Consider the following 17,132-nt stretch of genomic DNA (forward strand, 5'->3'; position numbering starts at 1 on the left):
GAGGAGAGTGGGAAAAGCCTGCTGGTCACAATGGAAATACATTAAGGCCAAATCTTCTGATATCCATTCCCAGAGGTGTCTTCAGCCGGATTAAGCCTCCAATTCCAGGGCAAGCCCAAGTTTGTGGCCTCCAGCATTAATGCTTTTCCCATATACCAGAGCTGACAGTGTAAGCTTGACACCAGGCCTCAGAGTCCGAGTGTAGTCCACTCCAATTAAACTAGAGTTGTTGACCTTTTCAGAAATGGAAGCGGTGGGATCCAACTGGTATTTAGCAGCAATGCCAAAGTGAGTGCAGTTGGTTCCTGATGTCCAAGCCAGGTTGACTGAAGTGTCAAGATCTTCACACACTTTCTGATAAATTGATCCTCGAAATTCTGTCCCATCATTGACATTAGTGTGTAATTGGAAGTCCCCAGTCCGGTAGCCCACAGCAAAGTTATTCCTTGTCAGCTTTGATTTGGCACTGTCGAAGGTCATCTGGTACCCAGCGAGCCAGCCCTCATAACAAAAGACAGCTGAACCATGGATTGCAGGTCCAGCAAAGTCAAAGTCAACATCACAACCAAGGTTTATGCACTCCCTCTTGTAGGAAGACTTGATTTTAGCACATTTTTCCCCTGTGTTTGGTGAGAAACTAATATCAAATGTCAATTTTAAACCTTGTCAGATCTGGTCTTCAATTGCGATTTCTGTTCCCAGAGTATTATCAGTGTTCCATTTTTCTGTGAAAGTTAGCCCATACTCACACCATTTATATTTGGTCTCCAAGGTGCCATTAACTTTACCAGTGTGTATTTGATGAACCAGATGTTGAGAACTCCACTCCACTGCATGACTTTGTTTTCACATCCAGTTTCACCAACCCAAAACCAAATCCTTTGTTGAAAATATCTCTGGCAGCTTTACCAAGGTCAGCATAGGATGGAGGAATGCACATTGGCCGCGCGCAGCTCTGCCCGTAGGTCGCCATGGCGAGATGCGGAAAGAGATCTAGTGGTCTCCAAGAAGGGCCGCCGCACCGCTCTGCTCGCAGCTGAGGCCACCCGACTTGCTAAAAGCCGAGCTGCAGCTGCCACGGCTGGAGGGCGAAGTCAACAGGAAGGTTCTTAATGACATGAACTGATACAGTATCTGTAGCAATGCACTCAGAGGTATTGAGGCTGATATGGATAGCACAAGATAAGATAGAGTTCAGAGCTATAGCTCATAGGGTCGCTATGAAATCTATTTGACTCGATGACACTTAACAAAAACAGCAACAAAACTATATCAGAAACTTCTGTTGTTTGAAAACATGGACTCATTTACTTGGTTAAAGGTGAGAAGCAGATTTCAAACAGTAGTGACATATTACTTCAAGATGTATGAAGAAAAAAAAAGAAAAGGACCATACAGAAAATCTCATTAGTTGACTATATTCACCATTCTCATGCTCATGGATTATCCAGATAACATAGATCCTTCTACAGATAATTTCTGTCATTGACAAAATAACATCATTTTCATTATTGAAGTATTTATTTATATATCAACAGTATATCCACAGAAATATAAGCTGGGTATAGAGAAGATTGTGGCAATAGAGACATTATTGCCAATGTCAGATGGATCTTGGCAGAAAGCAAAGAGTACCAGATTATACAAAGGCTTTTGACTGTGTAGATCACAAAAAAGTTGTGGCTAACCTTGAAGAGAATGGGAATTTCAGAACACTTGATTGTGCTTATGCAAAACCTATATTTGGACCAGGAAGAAGTTCAAAATCAGGAAAAGAGTGTGTCAGGGATGTATCCTGTCTCCATACCTTCTCAATCTATATGCAGAACAGATAATTTGGGAAGCAGGCCTTTATGAGGAGAAATGTTGCTTCAGGATTGGAGGAAGACTCATCAACAGCCTACATTATGCAGAAGACACAACATTGCTTGCTGAAACTGAGTTGGACCTGAAGCGCTTGCTGCAGAAGGTTAAGGATGGTAGTCTTCAATACTGATTGCAGCTCAGTATTAAGAAAGCAAAGATTCTCACCACTAGGCCAATTGCCAGCACATGATAGATAGAGAAGAGATTGATATTGTTAACAATTACAACTTGCTCAGCTTCTCAATCAATATTTCTGGCACTGGCAATCAGGAAATAAAAAGCTGAATTGTACTTGGAAAATCTGCTGTCAAGGACCTCTCCAGAGTATTGAGAAGCAAAGATGTCAGGCTAGAGATTAAGGTACACCTGATCCAGGCCATTGTCTTTGCAATTATTTGCTATGCATCAAAGTGAGGGCAGAAAAAACGGTGCCTTTGATTTGTGGTGCTGGAGAAGGATATTGAACATACCATGGACAACCAGGAAAAGAAAGAAGACTGTCTTGGAGAAGGTGAATCCAAATTTCTGCTTAGAGGAAAGGAATTTGAAGCTCTGTCTCACATACTTTGGTCATGTGGCCGAAGGGACCAATACTTGGAGCAGGACATCATGCTTGAAGTGCAGAAGAGGAAGACTCTGGATGAGATGGATTGATACAGTAATTGGTGCAATAGTGAGAGAAACTGGGGGTAGGTGTGTTGGAGTCAGAGAGACTGGTTCCATACAGGGCTTGCTTCAGAGCTGCTATTCATTAGGTCACTATGAGTCACAGGTACACAACAATAAGAACATATGTAATGTCCCTAACTTCAAAAGGCAAAGATGTATCAAATTTATAAAGATACTATAATAATATAATAAACAACCCTAGTAGTATAGTGTATAAGTTATCAGGCTTCTAACCGAAAGGTTAAAAGTTCAGATTTACAAGTTATTCCATTAAAGAAAGATTTCATAAGGTTTTAAAGTCTCAAAACCTAATGGAAAGTTGCTATGAGTTGGGATCAAGACAGCAGAGAGTTTTATAATATAAGCAATAAAGAATGAATCCCCAAAAAAGGAAAAAAAAATAGCACCCTTAATGTTATTTGACATCAGCATCTACTTAAAATAGAATCAGGATAATAAAATATTTTTTTAACTCTAATAGCACACATACGAATGTATTCCTTTTTAAAAAAAATATTGAAAATTTAAAATTAAAACAAGATGGAGATATTTTTAATAAGTAATTCTTATTCTAAATTGTCGATTAAAGAATGCTTGTTCATAAATTGTCAATGTTCTTGAACATTAACAGAAATCTAAGCATTTTTTGGCTAACCTTGAAGAAAACGGGAATCACAGTACACTTGATTGTGCTTATGCGAAACCGATACTTGAACTAGGACCAATCCATCCCATTTCACTAATACCCAATCTAGATCCAAAGGTGCACCTAATCCAGGCCATAGTCTTCTCAATTACTCGTTATGCTTCAGAGGGTGGACAATGACTAACAATGACAGAAAAATAGATGCCTTTGAGTTGTGGTGCTGGAGAAGAGTTTTGAACATACCATGGACTGCCAAGAAATCAAATTGGTCTGTATTGGAGAGGGTGATCTCTCTTTGGAGGCTAGGATTTTGAAGCTCCACTCCATTTATTTTGGCACATGGCCCAGAGAGATTGGTCCTTGGAGAAGGATATCATGCTCAGAAGGGTGGACAGACAGCACAGGAGAGGAAGACTCCTGATTAGATGGATATATACAGTAATTGGGGCAATGGGGGTTGGCATGTTGGAATTAGTGATATTGCCTCAGCACAGGGGAAGGTTCAGAGCTGCTGTACATAGGGATGCTATACATTTCAGGTGACTCAATGTCACATAACAACAATAACATACAGTAACAGGTTTAGAAGTAGGAGTGGCATCCACTTTCTAAACAATGTGCCTCCGGAAACTCAATGAACTTTGATAAATGTCAATAGTTGTAGAAGGGCTTTCAGTTCTTTTGTTCATGAGGTCTCTATTAGTCACCCTTAACTCGAAGACCAACAACAGCATACTTGAACCAGTAAGCAGTCCTCAGAACAGAGCAGGGAAACATTGCATGGTTCAAAATCAGGAAAGGAGTGTGTCAGGGATGCATCTTATCTCCATACCTTTTCAATGTATATGCAAAACAGAGAATTTGGAAAGCAAGGCTTTATGAAGAGTAATGTGGCATCGGGATTGAAGGTAGACTCATCAACGCTATGCAAATGACACAACATTGCTCGCTGAAACTGAAGACTTGCAGTGCTTGCTTCAGAAGGTCAAAGACTGTGTAGTCTTCAATATGTATTGAAGCTCAACATCAAAAAGACAGATTCTCACAGCTGAGCCAATTGGCAGCACCTTGATAGATGGAGAAAGGATTGAGGTTGGTAACAATTAAAGCTTACTCAGCTTCACATCAACACTCTTAACATCAGAAGTCAGGACATCAAAAGACAAATTGCACTGGGGAAATCTGCTGTCAAGGACTTCAGAGTGCTGAAAAACAATGATTTCAGTCCAGAGACTAAGGTGCGCCTAATCCAGGCCATGGTCTTTTCAATTCCTTGTTATGCTTCGGAAAGTTGGACAGTGACTAGGGATGACAGAAGAAGAAGTGATATCTTTGAGTTGTAGTGATGGAGAAGAGTTTTGAACACACCATGGACTTCCAAGAAAACAAATAGATATGTCTTGGAGAGGGTGAAACCAAGTTTCTTCTTGGAGGCTAGGATTTTGAAGCTCCATGTCACATACTTTGGGTGCATGGCAAGAAGAGACCAGTCCTTAGAGAGGGATATCATGCTAGGAAGGTTGTAGACACAGTGTAGGAGAGGAAGACCCAGATGATATGGATTGATGCAGTGACTGGGACAATGGGGGTTGGTGTGTTGGAGTCAGTGAGACCAGTTCAGGACTGGGTGGGGTTCAGAGGTGCTGCCCACAGGAACCCAACAGCATATAACAACAGGGTATTTTAATGTTAGCATATATCTAAATCATATTGTTTCTAAAACATGCATTTGTTATGTCAAATATTTATGAATCCAAGTTTTTGTTGATGCTACCAGTACAGGAATGTGAATTATTGCTTTAGAGAAAAGGAGAATGAGAATTAGTAAAAGAACATTGAGTTGAACAATTTAAAAGATCAGACCTTTAAAAGAGCATTAATAAAGCATGTGAATGAGTGTAAGATAATAATGTAAAAAGAGTTAAGAATGTTTAGAAGTTCTACAAGTAAAAGGAAAGAAAGGAATCCTGTGGTCATAGAGATTTAACTCCCAAGATAATGGTCCCTCACTACTACCCTGAGTCAAGAAGAACACAATTGTGCGCAGCAGCCACAGCCTATCATTCCTAACAAGGCTGCAATAGATGGACCTTAATAGAATGAGAGAAAAATGTTGCTTTGAAATCCCTAAAGACAACATTAACAAAACAAAAAAGCAAGTGATGCACTTACTGAACATGTTGATGTTGCAGTACTCCCTGATGTTACCTTTTTTGTCAAATGATAAATCCATCCACAAAAAATAGTGCTACCCAACAAGTATTTTGTACCTTTTAAAAATCACCTATATAAGATCAAGTTGTCAACAATCACTTTAAACCAAAGAAGAATGTAAAAGTTCAGGGAAAGTATAGTATTAGAATGAAATAACCATAACAGAAATGATGACAACCTTCACACCTTGTGAAGTGTAAAGGGTATCTTTTAACAATTTGTGTAGACTTGTTGACTGGGAATACATCAATTGTGTAAATATTTATGAAATACACAACAAAAGAAGGTTTTTAAAACTTTTCTTCCTTAAGAGTATAAGGTGCTCAAAGGAATTCCTTCTTTACCTCTTTGCAGAATGAGAATGGAATGTGTCTACTGTCAGTGTAAAAATAGGATCTCTCTCTATCTGTGTGTGTATGTGTGTGCACATGTGCACATGCATGCAGAAGTCTCTAGTCAGCTCCCTGACTTGCAGATTTTTTGGTTTTGTCAGTCTCTGTAATTCTTTGAAACAACAAAACTCTCCAGTCTACCATCTCACTTATTAACCTTGCTATTATGTGACTGACTCCATTGAAGTAAATGTTTTATCTGGCTATTAGTTTTTCTCCTTTAGAGAAAAACTAGACAGAGAAAACCAATGAGCATTTTTCTCTGTACATTTGCCTATTCTAACACTTCTTATATATGATGTATTTGTCTATTAATGATTAACTTGTTTCAGCTATCACAACGTTTTCAAGTTCCAATCAAGTAATTTTACATATCAATAATTCATCTCTTTTTGACTGAGTGCTGTTCCTTTGTATGTGTGCACATATTTTACTTATCCATTAATTTATTGATTGAAATTTAGTTTGTTTCCAACTTTTGGCTATAATTTGCAATGAACATTTATGTACAAGTGTATTTTTGTAGTTCTACTTTCAAATATTTTTATTATATTTCTAAGAGCTGAAATATTGGGACATATTGTAATTTTATTTTTAATTTTTTAACTGCCAATTCTTTTCCACAATAATTGCATTATTTGCTTTCTAATTAGCAATGGGCAATGATTCTAACTTCTCCAAATCCTGAAACTATTCAACTCTAGGTCTGACTATTTCAATTTTATCTACTGTTTGGGATATCTAATAACATTCAATTCTTATAAACTTTTTAAAAGTCATCATCACTTTAAGTGTAACTGCAAGTCTGAGTAAGCTTAGCTGCAAGTGCAATTACCACCTGGAGTTAATTTTTTAGCCATGTAAGTTTAACGGAAAAGCATGCCTTGTCAAATGCCTTTCATTATCAATACTATTGGCCAAGGATGGGGTCTGTCTGGGAAATTTTGAAACCAACAAATGTCCCACATTTTATCTAAAGCTCAGTTGCCAGTAATCCTAATAAAAATGGGTTAATACCTCAGACTCATCTCTCAAAATGCATAAAACATCTCTTGGAAGAAGTTTGATAGATAAAGAATACTGTTTTAGATTTATGACACACTTATGGATAATTATTTCCCAACCTTGCCATCTTCAATAGCATGCTTCATCTCCTTGAGAATGAAGACCACACTATAAGCCTTCTAAAGCTATGCACTTCAAGCTCTTATTAAATAATTGAGACACAAAACCTGCCTTTAACTTAATGTTGGAGCCAGACATGTTTTAAGATATATGATTGGGTGGCTAGATTTATCCTTATGACATTCTGAGCTCTTCAGAAAAATAACTCATCTGAAGTGATTAGAGGTGTAAGAGGCATGTCCTTGACCTAATAATAAAGTATTTTTATTGAGAAGAGTCTGTGTATATCTGGGTGTCCAGCCGTTGAATCTATAATTATTCCACCCTGGCTCATGGAAAGATAGGGCTGGATATAAAAACTAAGTCATTTCCAAATTACATAAAATACAAGAGCACAAGTACTTCACATTTTTACCTCTATAAAATAATATTCAAATTGAGCAAGAGATGTTATTTCTCACTTTGCAAATTATACTGCAGCCTTGGAATAATAATGGCTCTAGAGATCTGGTAGTTTACTGGCTTCACAGTCGACCCAAAAGCACATGATTTGAACTTACCAGCTGTTCCATGGGAGAAAGACAGGCAATGTCCTTCCTTGTGTTTGCTGTCTCTGAAAACTGACTTGAGGGTAAGCGTTAAGTTATCAGTGGCAAATAACAACAACAAAAAGAGCCAGACTGTCCACTAGCCTGTAAAGGCTCCAGGACATGGATTTGATAGACATGAACCATGTGCAATATCCCTGAAGTCTTATAGAAATATGCCCTGATAATGATCCCACAGGCATGGATGGCCTGTATGAACAGACAAGGGCAAAGAGAAGAACAACATTGGTAATTATGGTAAATGGTGTTACATTTTTTTTCATCAAGACTGTTCTTCCATAATTAGTAAATTGTTTATTTAGCTTTAGCTCTAGGACAGAACTTCCTAAAAATCTAGTCATTAACAAGCAGTCCTAAAGTAAGGACTAAATCTACAACAGACTATCTACATGAGAGATTGAGAAATTTGTTCAGTCTGAAACGAGGATGCATGGTCACATGAAAACCTGCCCTAATGGACTTTAGAAGTGAATAGTGTTACTCACAATAGCCTGCAGCACAGTTACAGAAACTAAATCCAAAAGCTGTGATTTCTTACCCTGAAAGTGTGATTCAAAATTTCCCCCTCTGCTCTTTCAGGCCCTTTAAATACACTGGATTGTCACATTGACTCTTTTTTGTAAACTAAGTTAGGAACAAAGAAGAAGGATCAGTAGTTAGAAAACACGGATTTGGTGACAGAAAAGAAACATGAGATAGACTAATAGAATAATAGAATTTTGCTCAATCAATGATTTATCTATTGAAAATACAGTTTATAAGAAATATAAACACAGATTAAGCACATGGATTTTTACCTGATGGTATGCATAGGAATCAGATTGATTGCATCTATGGAAAGAACCACTGGAGAAGCTCAATATCAGCTGGAAAAAACCAGGCCAGGTGCTGATTGTGAAACAGACCACCAACTACTCATATGCAAGTTCAAGCTGAAGCTGAGGAAAATTAAATTAGATCCACGGGAACGAAAATGTGACCTTGAGTCTATCTCACCTGAATTTTAAAACAAACTCAGGAACAGGTTTGAGGTCATGAACTCTAATGAGTGAAGATCTGATGAGTTATGGAAAGATATCAAGAATATCACTCAGGAAGAATGCAAAAAGTCATTACAAAGACATATGAGGAAGAAAAGACCAAAATGGGTGTCAGAAAAGCCTGAATATTGTGCTAGAGTGCTGAGAAGCCAAATTAGAGGGAAGAAATTAAGATAATAAGAAGCTGAAGAGACAACTTCAAAGGGCAGCATGGGAAGACAAAGTATCATAATGAAATGTGTAAAGATCTGGAGAAAAATCAAAAGGCATGACTCACAAAACATTTTCTTAAGCTGAAGGAAGTGAAGAAAAAATTCAAAACTTGAGTTGTAATACTTAAGGATACTTTTGACAGAATATTAAATGATCCACAATGTATTAAAAGAAGATGGAAAGAGTATACAGAGTCATTGTACCAAAAGGAATTCGTGGACACAGGAGAATTTCATGAAACAACATATGAGCAAGAACCTGTGGTGATGAAAGAGGGAGTTCAAGCTTCTCTGAGAGAACTGGCAAAAAACATGGCCCCAGGAATTGATGATATATCAAATGACATATTTCAACTAACAGATACTGGCCTAGATATGCTCACCAAGTTGTGCCAAGAAATCTGGAGGACAGCCACTTGATCAACTGACTGGAAGGGACCTACATTTGTTCTCATTCCAAAGAAAGTGATCTGACAGAGTGTGAAAATTATTGAACAATATCATTAATAGCACATGTAAGCATGATTCTGCTGAAGATTATCTAAAAACGACTAGAACAGTACATCACAGAGACCTGCCAGAAATCCAGACTGGGTTTTGAAGGGGTCGTAGTACTAGGGATATTGTAGCTAATGTTAGATGGATCTTGGTTAAAAGCAGGAAGTACCAGAGTAATGTGTATCTTTGTTTCATTGACAAAGGCATTTGACTGTGTGGATCATATCAAATTGTGACTAAATCTGAGAAAAATGGGAATCCCAGAACACTTGGTTGTGATAATGTGAAATCTGCATGGTTCAAAATTGGGAGGGTTATACACCAGGGATATGTCCTTTCTCTCTGTCTTTTCAATCTATATGCAGAACAGATTATCCGGGATCCGGGGCTCTATGAGGATAAATATAGCATCAGGATTAGAGGAAGAATCAACAACAATCTGCATTATGCAGATGACACAACTCCGCTTGCCAAAATTGAGGAAGACCTGAAGTACTTGCTGCAGAAGGTTAAGGACTACAGCCTTCAATATGGATTGAGGCTCAATATCAAGAAAACAAAGATTCTCACCACCGGGTTAATTGGCAGTATCACGATAGATTAAAAAATTGAGATTAAGATTGAAATTGTTAACAGTTTCAGCTTGCTTTACTCCACAATCAACACTTTTCGCAACAGCAGCCAGGAAATTAAAAAGATATATTGCAATGGGAAAGTCTGCTGTTAGAGAGCTCTCCAAAATATTGAAGAGCAATGATGTCACTCTGGAAACAGGGCATGGTCTTTGCAATTGCTTGCTATGAGTCAGAGAGCTGGACAGTGACTATGGATGACAGGAGAATTGATGTGTGGTGTTGGAGAAGAGTATCAAATATACCATGGACTGCTAAGACCTGAAGAGGGTTAAACCAGGATGCTTCTTAGAGGCAAGGATTCTGCAGCTTCGTCTGCCATCCTTTGGACATGTTGCAAAGAGGGATCAGTCCTTGGAGAATAACGTCATGCTTGGGAAGTTGGAGGGACAGCACAGGAGAGGAAGACTCTCGTTGAGATGGAATGATTCAGTGAATGGGTTAATGAGGGTACATGTGTCAGAGACAGTGAGATTGGCATGGGATAGAGCAAGGTTTAGGGCTGTTGTAAATAAGGTCACTTTGAGTCACAGGCAACTCAATGGCACATAGCAACAATTACAACAACAACAACAACACGATTTTGATATGTTAGACGATTTTATCCTGACAACTTTTAAATATAATTACATAGTTGTTTAGACAAAATGAACTTGCTTGAATAATAGTGACACCAGTACCCATGTTTACTTCACAATGCTTCAAAAAGAGAACACTGTAACCCCTCTGTTTGGAGTCCCTGGATGTGCAAATGATTAACTTGCTCAGCTGGAAACTGAGATTTAAAGTTCAAGTCCACTCAGAATTATCTCAGAAGAGAAACCTGGTGAGGAACTTCTGAAAAATTAACCATTGCAAATCTTACTGAACTTAACAGCAGTTGGGTTGGGTTTTCTCTTTTGTTATTGTTGTTCAGAAATTAAAATATAATTATCTCTAAGTAGAAAACACATTTTGCAAATCCGAGTGCTTAAAAATGAAGTTGCAAATGTCTTGCTTTTAGTCCTAATCCCTGTATCTTTGTTTGTACTGGTGTTTGCAGTGAAAGAAATCAATCAAGAATCTGCTCACTTGCTACTTGTTCTACCAAGGCTAAATGAAGTAGGGGTCTCTGTTTCTAATCCTTTCTCAGCTTTTAGAAATTGGTAGTTAAGCAGGGGTTCAAGAATCAGTAATGAATTTTTAAGTTGTTTCCAATTTATTGCTTTAATCCACGTTGTGTTTACAAGTAATCATTTCTGTAATTCATGTCACTGCTATACAATGCCACCTGTAAGGTCATTCCTAGCAGTGGGACTTTGACATAAAGGGTAGATATGTTGATAGTTTTCTTTAAATAGATATAAATGCTGTCGCATTTTACATTTTATTGAGCTCTACTGGTGTAACCCTTAGAGAGTTGTGCTGATAATCTACAGGTAGTACCTCTCAGGCTGTTCAAATGCACAAACTGCTCTCTGGAAGAAAGATGGGCAATCTGCATTTGTGCAATTTAAAGTCTCCAAAACCCACTGGAGGATCAGTTACAGTTGTTTTCATCTCATGCACAATGAGTTTGAGATTACTTTTTTTTAAATTATATTCATTGCTTACAATGTTCTCATATGTTGTGTTTCTCACTGTTCTTCACTATTCACTATTAATATTGTGTTTCATACAATCATACTGTGCATTATGTCTTACAAAATTAATCCTCATTAGGCCTTGCCATCATCACCCAATCTTTTCAGTTCCCTGATAGATAGTTCCTTCCCATTTCTTTCGACCCCTCAAGCCACCACACTGTACAACCCTGTGGATTTGCCCCTACACATCCAGTTCCTCTGCTCCCACCCCTTCTTCCTTTGGATCCCCATTTATCTTTTACTAGTTATCCTTCATTTTTGCAATAATGGTCTTCTGCAGTCATTCTCTTTATGAGAGTGAATTAGTTCACTCACTATAGTGCTCTCCAGTCTCTGCCAAGTTATGTAGTATTTTTCAAAATTGTGTTCCTAAGTGCTGCATGGTATTCCACTGTGTAAATGTACCATATTTTCTCAAACCATTCAGTTGTAGTTGGATATTTGGTCTAATTTTATGATCTTGCAATGGTGAATAATGCTGCTATGAACATTGGTGTACAGATCTCTGTTTGTGTCTCAGTGCTAATGTCCTTGGGATATTTTACTAGTAGAGGAATAGCTGGGTCATACATAGTTTCTAAGTTCAACTTTATGAGGAAATACCAAACTGTCTTCCAGAGTGGTTGTACCATTTTATAATCCTATCAACAGTTTATGAATGTTCCGTCCTATCCACATCCTTTCTAACATTCATTACTTGCTGTCCTACTAAAATTTGCCACTGTGACTGAGGTAAGAAGGTTTGATTTGCATTTCTTATTGACAATGATTGTGAACATTTCTTCATGTGTTCATTGGCCATCCAAATGTTTTCCTCTGAGAACAGTCTTCCCATGTCTTTTGCCTATTTTCTAATTATGTTGTCAGTCTTTTTCTTGTGGAGGCCCTGTAGGATTCTGTAAATATGTGATGTGAGACCTTTGTCTGAAATGGTATAGCCAATTGATTTTTCCCAGTCAGTAGATTTTCTTTTCACTATGCTGGAAAATGTTTTTGATACACACAGGGATTTAATATTTAGAAGGTCCTAGTCATTGATTTTATCATCTCCAGATTGACCATTTCTGGCTATATTTAGCATCCTTTTTATACCCTTGAGTAGGCTGTCTAAGTTTGATCCTAGTTTGTCTAAAACTTTATAGTTTTCGGCTTTATTCCCATGTCTCTGATCTACTTTGGGTTGATTTTTGTGTATGGTGTGAGACGTGGATCTTGTTTCAGCTTTCTACAAGGTAGCAGTCCAATTTTGCCAGCACCATTTGTTGAAAAGGTTGTCATTTCCCCAGTTGATAGGTTATATTTCCTTGTCTAATATTGATTGACTATAGATAGCTGGGTCCATTTCTAGGTTCTTAATTCTGTTACATTGATCTATGTGCCTACTATTGTACAATTACCATGCTGTTTTGGATACTATCACAGTGAAGTAGGTTTTGAAGCCAGGGAGTGCAGGGCCTTCCCCTTCATTTTTATTTTTGAGAAGTATTTTGTTTACTCAAGGTCTCATTCTTCTCCAAATAAACTTGACAATTTCCCTTTTTATCTCCTTGCAAAATGAATTTAGTATCTGGATTGGGATTGAGTTGAACATGCAGATTGCTTTTGGTAGGATTGTTATTTTCACAATAGTTAGTCTTTCTATCCATCAACATCACACATTTTGCCACTTATTTAGGTATTTTATTGTGCCTCACAGTAATGTTCTGTAATATGTGGGTGTTTTGTTTTGTTTTTGTACAGATCTTTTGTATCCTTAGTTAGGTTCACTCCCAAGAATCTCAATTTCTGTTTGGCTGTTGAAAATGGTACTACTTTCTTGGTTTCCTTCTCAAAGTTGTTTTTGTTACTGTAGAGGAATCCTACTGACTTTTGGATAATGATCTTGTATCCAGCCACACTATTAAACTGGTACCTTAATAGTTTTTGTTTGCAGGTTTTGTTGTTGTTGTTGAGTCATTGGGGTTTTCTGTGTACACTGTCATATCATCTGTATATAACATTAGTTCAACTATCTATTTGCCCATCTGGATGTCTTGTATTTTCTTCTCTTGTGATACTGCCCTAGAAAGTATTTCCAATATAATATTGAATAGGAGTGATGACAATGTGCATCCTTCTCTGGTCCCTGTATGCAAAAAAAATGCTTTCAGTCTTTCTTCGTTTAGAATGATATTGGCTGTTGGTTTTGCATATGTACTTTTCATTAGGTTGAGGAAATTCCCTTCTATTCCAATTGTCATGAGTATTTTAATCAGGAAAGAGTATTAGATTTTGTGAAAGGCCTTTTCTGCATCTATTGCTAGGATCAAACGGTTCTTGTTGTTTGTATTGTTAATGTGGTGAATTACGTTGATTGTTTTTCTTATATTGAACCATTTTTGCATACTTGTTATGAACCCCACTTTGTCGTGATATGTTATTTCTTTTTATGTGCTTTTGGATTTTAGTGGCTATGATTTTGTTAAGGATTTTTGCACTTATGTTCATGAGAGATATTGGTCTTTAATTTTCTCTTTTTTTTGCAGTATCTTTGCATGGTTTTGGTGTTAAGATTAAGCTTACTTCATAGAATGTCTCTGAAAGTGTTCTTTATTTTCCTATTTTTTTTAAATCAACTTAAGTAGGATTGCTGATAAATCTTCTCTGAATGTTTGTTAGAATTTAGCCATGAAATCATCTGTTGCAGGACTTTATTTGTGGGGAAATCTTTGTATGATCTGCTCAATTTCTTCTTTTGTGATGGGTTTGTTTAAGTTTTGGGTATCTATCCATGTCAACCTGAGTAGGACATGAGTTTCAAGGAATTTGGCAATTTCGTTTAAGTTTTCAAATTTATCAGTGTAGAGCTTTCATAATATTTCAATATACATTTAATTTCTTCTGGTTCTGTTGTGCTGTCACATTTATAATTTTTAATCGAGTTATTTGTGTTTTCTTTTTTCCTCCCTTTTGTTAAGTTTGAGAATGGGTTGTCAATTTTATGACCCTTTGGGAAACCAAGCTTCTTGTTTTGTTTATGATTTTAGCTGTTTTTCTATTTTCTATCTCATTGATTTCAACTCTTATTCTTACAATTTCCTATCTCCTAAAGGCTATGGAGTAAGACTGTTATTCCTCTATTTGATAAAAGTGTTGAATTGAATCATTCATTTTATTTTTTCCTTGTTTTTTTAAGTGTTTGCCTATTGCTATGAACTGCCTCCTGAGGTCTGCCTTAGTTGCCTCCCAGAAATATTGGTATATTGCATTTTCATTACTGTTTCTTTTTTCATTATAATTTCTTTGGAAGAATTTTTTGTTTCATTCTTTATTTCTTCTATAATCCAAACATGTTTAAACAGTGTTATTTAGCTTCCATGTTGGTAGCTTTATAAACTGTATCCTCTTGTGTAATTTCTAGTTTTATGGTATTATGGTCTGAGAAGATACTTTGAATTATTTCAATGTTTTTAAATTTGTTGTGGCTTGCTTTATGCCCTAAAACACGATCAATTCTGGAAGATGTGCCATTTGCACTTGAAAAGAAAGTGAACTGAGCTTTAGTTTGGAACAATGTTCAGAATATATCCAAAAGGTCAAGTTGGCTATGTATGTAGGCTTTGTTGGCTGAATGTGCATCTTTGTTAAGTTTCTTTTGAGTTGACCTATCCTTAGGTGAGAGTCATGTGTTAAAGTCTTCTACCACTATTGTGGTGCTGTCTATTTCTTTCTTCAATTTTGTTAACAGTTGTTTTGTATATTTAAGTCTATTGTTTAGTACACAGATGTTGACAAATGTTATATCTTCTTGATCTACTGTGCCTTTAATAATTATATAGTGTTCCTTCTTTTCTTTTATGCTGATTTTCTTTCAGAAGTCTACTTTATCAGTGATTAGTACTGCCACTTCTGCTTTTTTATGGATGTCATTAGCTTGGGATATTTTTTCCCCCCAGCCTTTGATTTTTGAGTCTACGTTTCCCTTCGTTTCTTAAATGTGTCCGTTGTAGACAATATATTGATGGGCTTTGTTTTCTTATCTATTCTGCTGGTCTTCTTCTCTTGATTGATGCATTTAATCCATTTACATTAAGTCTGATTATTGACAGGCCTAGTTTTATCTTTGCCATTTTACTGTGTTTCTTTTTTGTTGTTTCCTGTTACTCTGGGCTTTCTTCTCCACTTTCCTTAGCTATCTCTGTGGAAAGGACTTCCCTTAAAAAGTTCTTATAGATCTGGTCTTGTTTTCACAAATTCCTTAAGTCCTTTCTTTTCTGCAAAGGATGTTATTGCTCTTTCCTGTTTGATAGAGAGCTTTGCTGAATACAGGATCCTCTGTTGGCACTTGTTTTCTTTCAACTTTCTGTATATGTCATCCCATTATTTTATTGCTCACATGGTTTCTGCTGAAAAATTAGAAAATAATCTTGTTATATTTTTCTCTGTGGGTGACTCTGTTTTCTTGTGCTGCTTTTAGTATTTTGTCCTTGTCTTTTATTTTGGAGAATTAGACTATGATCTGTCTTGATTTTTTGTTGTTGTTGTTTTGTTTGTTTGTTTTTTGTTTGTTTTTGTTTTATTTTGTCTTAGTCTATTTGATTTTAGCTGAGCTTCTGGAATGTGTGTTTCCTCATTCTTCATAATGCTTGGGAAGTTTTGTTCTAGTACCTCTTTCACAAGTTTTTTCCATTATTTATCCATCTCTCTCTCTTGTATTGAGAATTCCAATCACATGTACATTGTTCATTTTGATGTTTCTCGACATGTTTCTAATGCTTCCATTTTTTTATGCCTAACCTCTGATTTTTTTCTTCTAGCATGTTTCCATTGGGTGTCTTATGCTCCAACTCACTGACTCTGCTCTATCCCTTCTGTTCTACTTTTTGTAACTCCAACATGTTGCACACCTCTGTCATTTAGGTCTTAATATTCTGGATTGAATTTTTATACTTTTTTTTAATTTCAAATACTGTGTTAGCTGTACCTGCTTTATCTTGTGATGATTTTTAAGTTCTTGTACCTCTTCGTCTGGAGTGTCAATATCTTTTAAATTTTCTTCCATAGTTGTGCAAGTTCCTCCTCCTCATGTATGTCTTCTGGCTCCATGTCTCTGTAGTGTTTGCTTTCTTCATGGTTTCGACTCTTTCATTATTTGCACCTTTTTCTGTAAGTGTTCAAATAACTCCTCATCAATAAATTTCTTCTGGTTCTCTACCTCTAAGGTTTTCCTTTTACTTTTTGCTTTCATTGTTTTTCCGTGATTAGTATTTTTTTCATAATTGTTTGAATGTCTCCATATCAACATATATCATCTGCCTTCTTGACTTTGGGGTATTCATTGGGTCTATAATATTCTCTGCTTTTTTGGGAGAAGGCTTAATGTGTTTTCTCAAAGTGTTTGATGCTGCATGCTGCTTTCTCAAAATTATGTGAAGTTTTTCTTGATATATGTTAGGTCATTTCTATTATGTCTGCATAAGCTGTTGGTAATTCTTATCTTTTTGATGTTATTGATTATTTGCCAAGTTAAATTATTTAATCTTTGGGGTGAGTCACTCACTGTACTGAAAGTACTTTCTGGGAAAATTTACCATTCCTAAAGTCCTTCAGATTCTCTCTGTTCTGC

The 17,132-nt window shown here is 36.6% G+C and overlaps 1 pseudogene; it reads right to left on the reverse strand.

Annotated features, from left to right (window-relative positions):
- Positions 1-90: 90 nt before the first annotated feature.
- On the reverse strand, positions 91-973 carry LOC102844257 (annotated as a pseudogene).
- Between the last annotated feature and the right edge of the window lie 16,159 nt (positions 974-17,132).

Source organism: Elephantulus edwardii, unplaced genomic scaffold (assembly GCF_000299155.1).
Source record: "Elephantulus edwardii isolate Elephantulus edwardi_28Jun2011 unplaced genomic scaffold, EleEdw1.0 scaffold00154, whole genome shotgun sequence".
Classification (NCBI taxonomy): domain Eukaryota; kingdom Metazoa; phylum Chordata; class Mammalia; order Macroscelidea; family Macroscelididae; genus Elephantulus; species Elephantulus edwardii.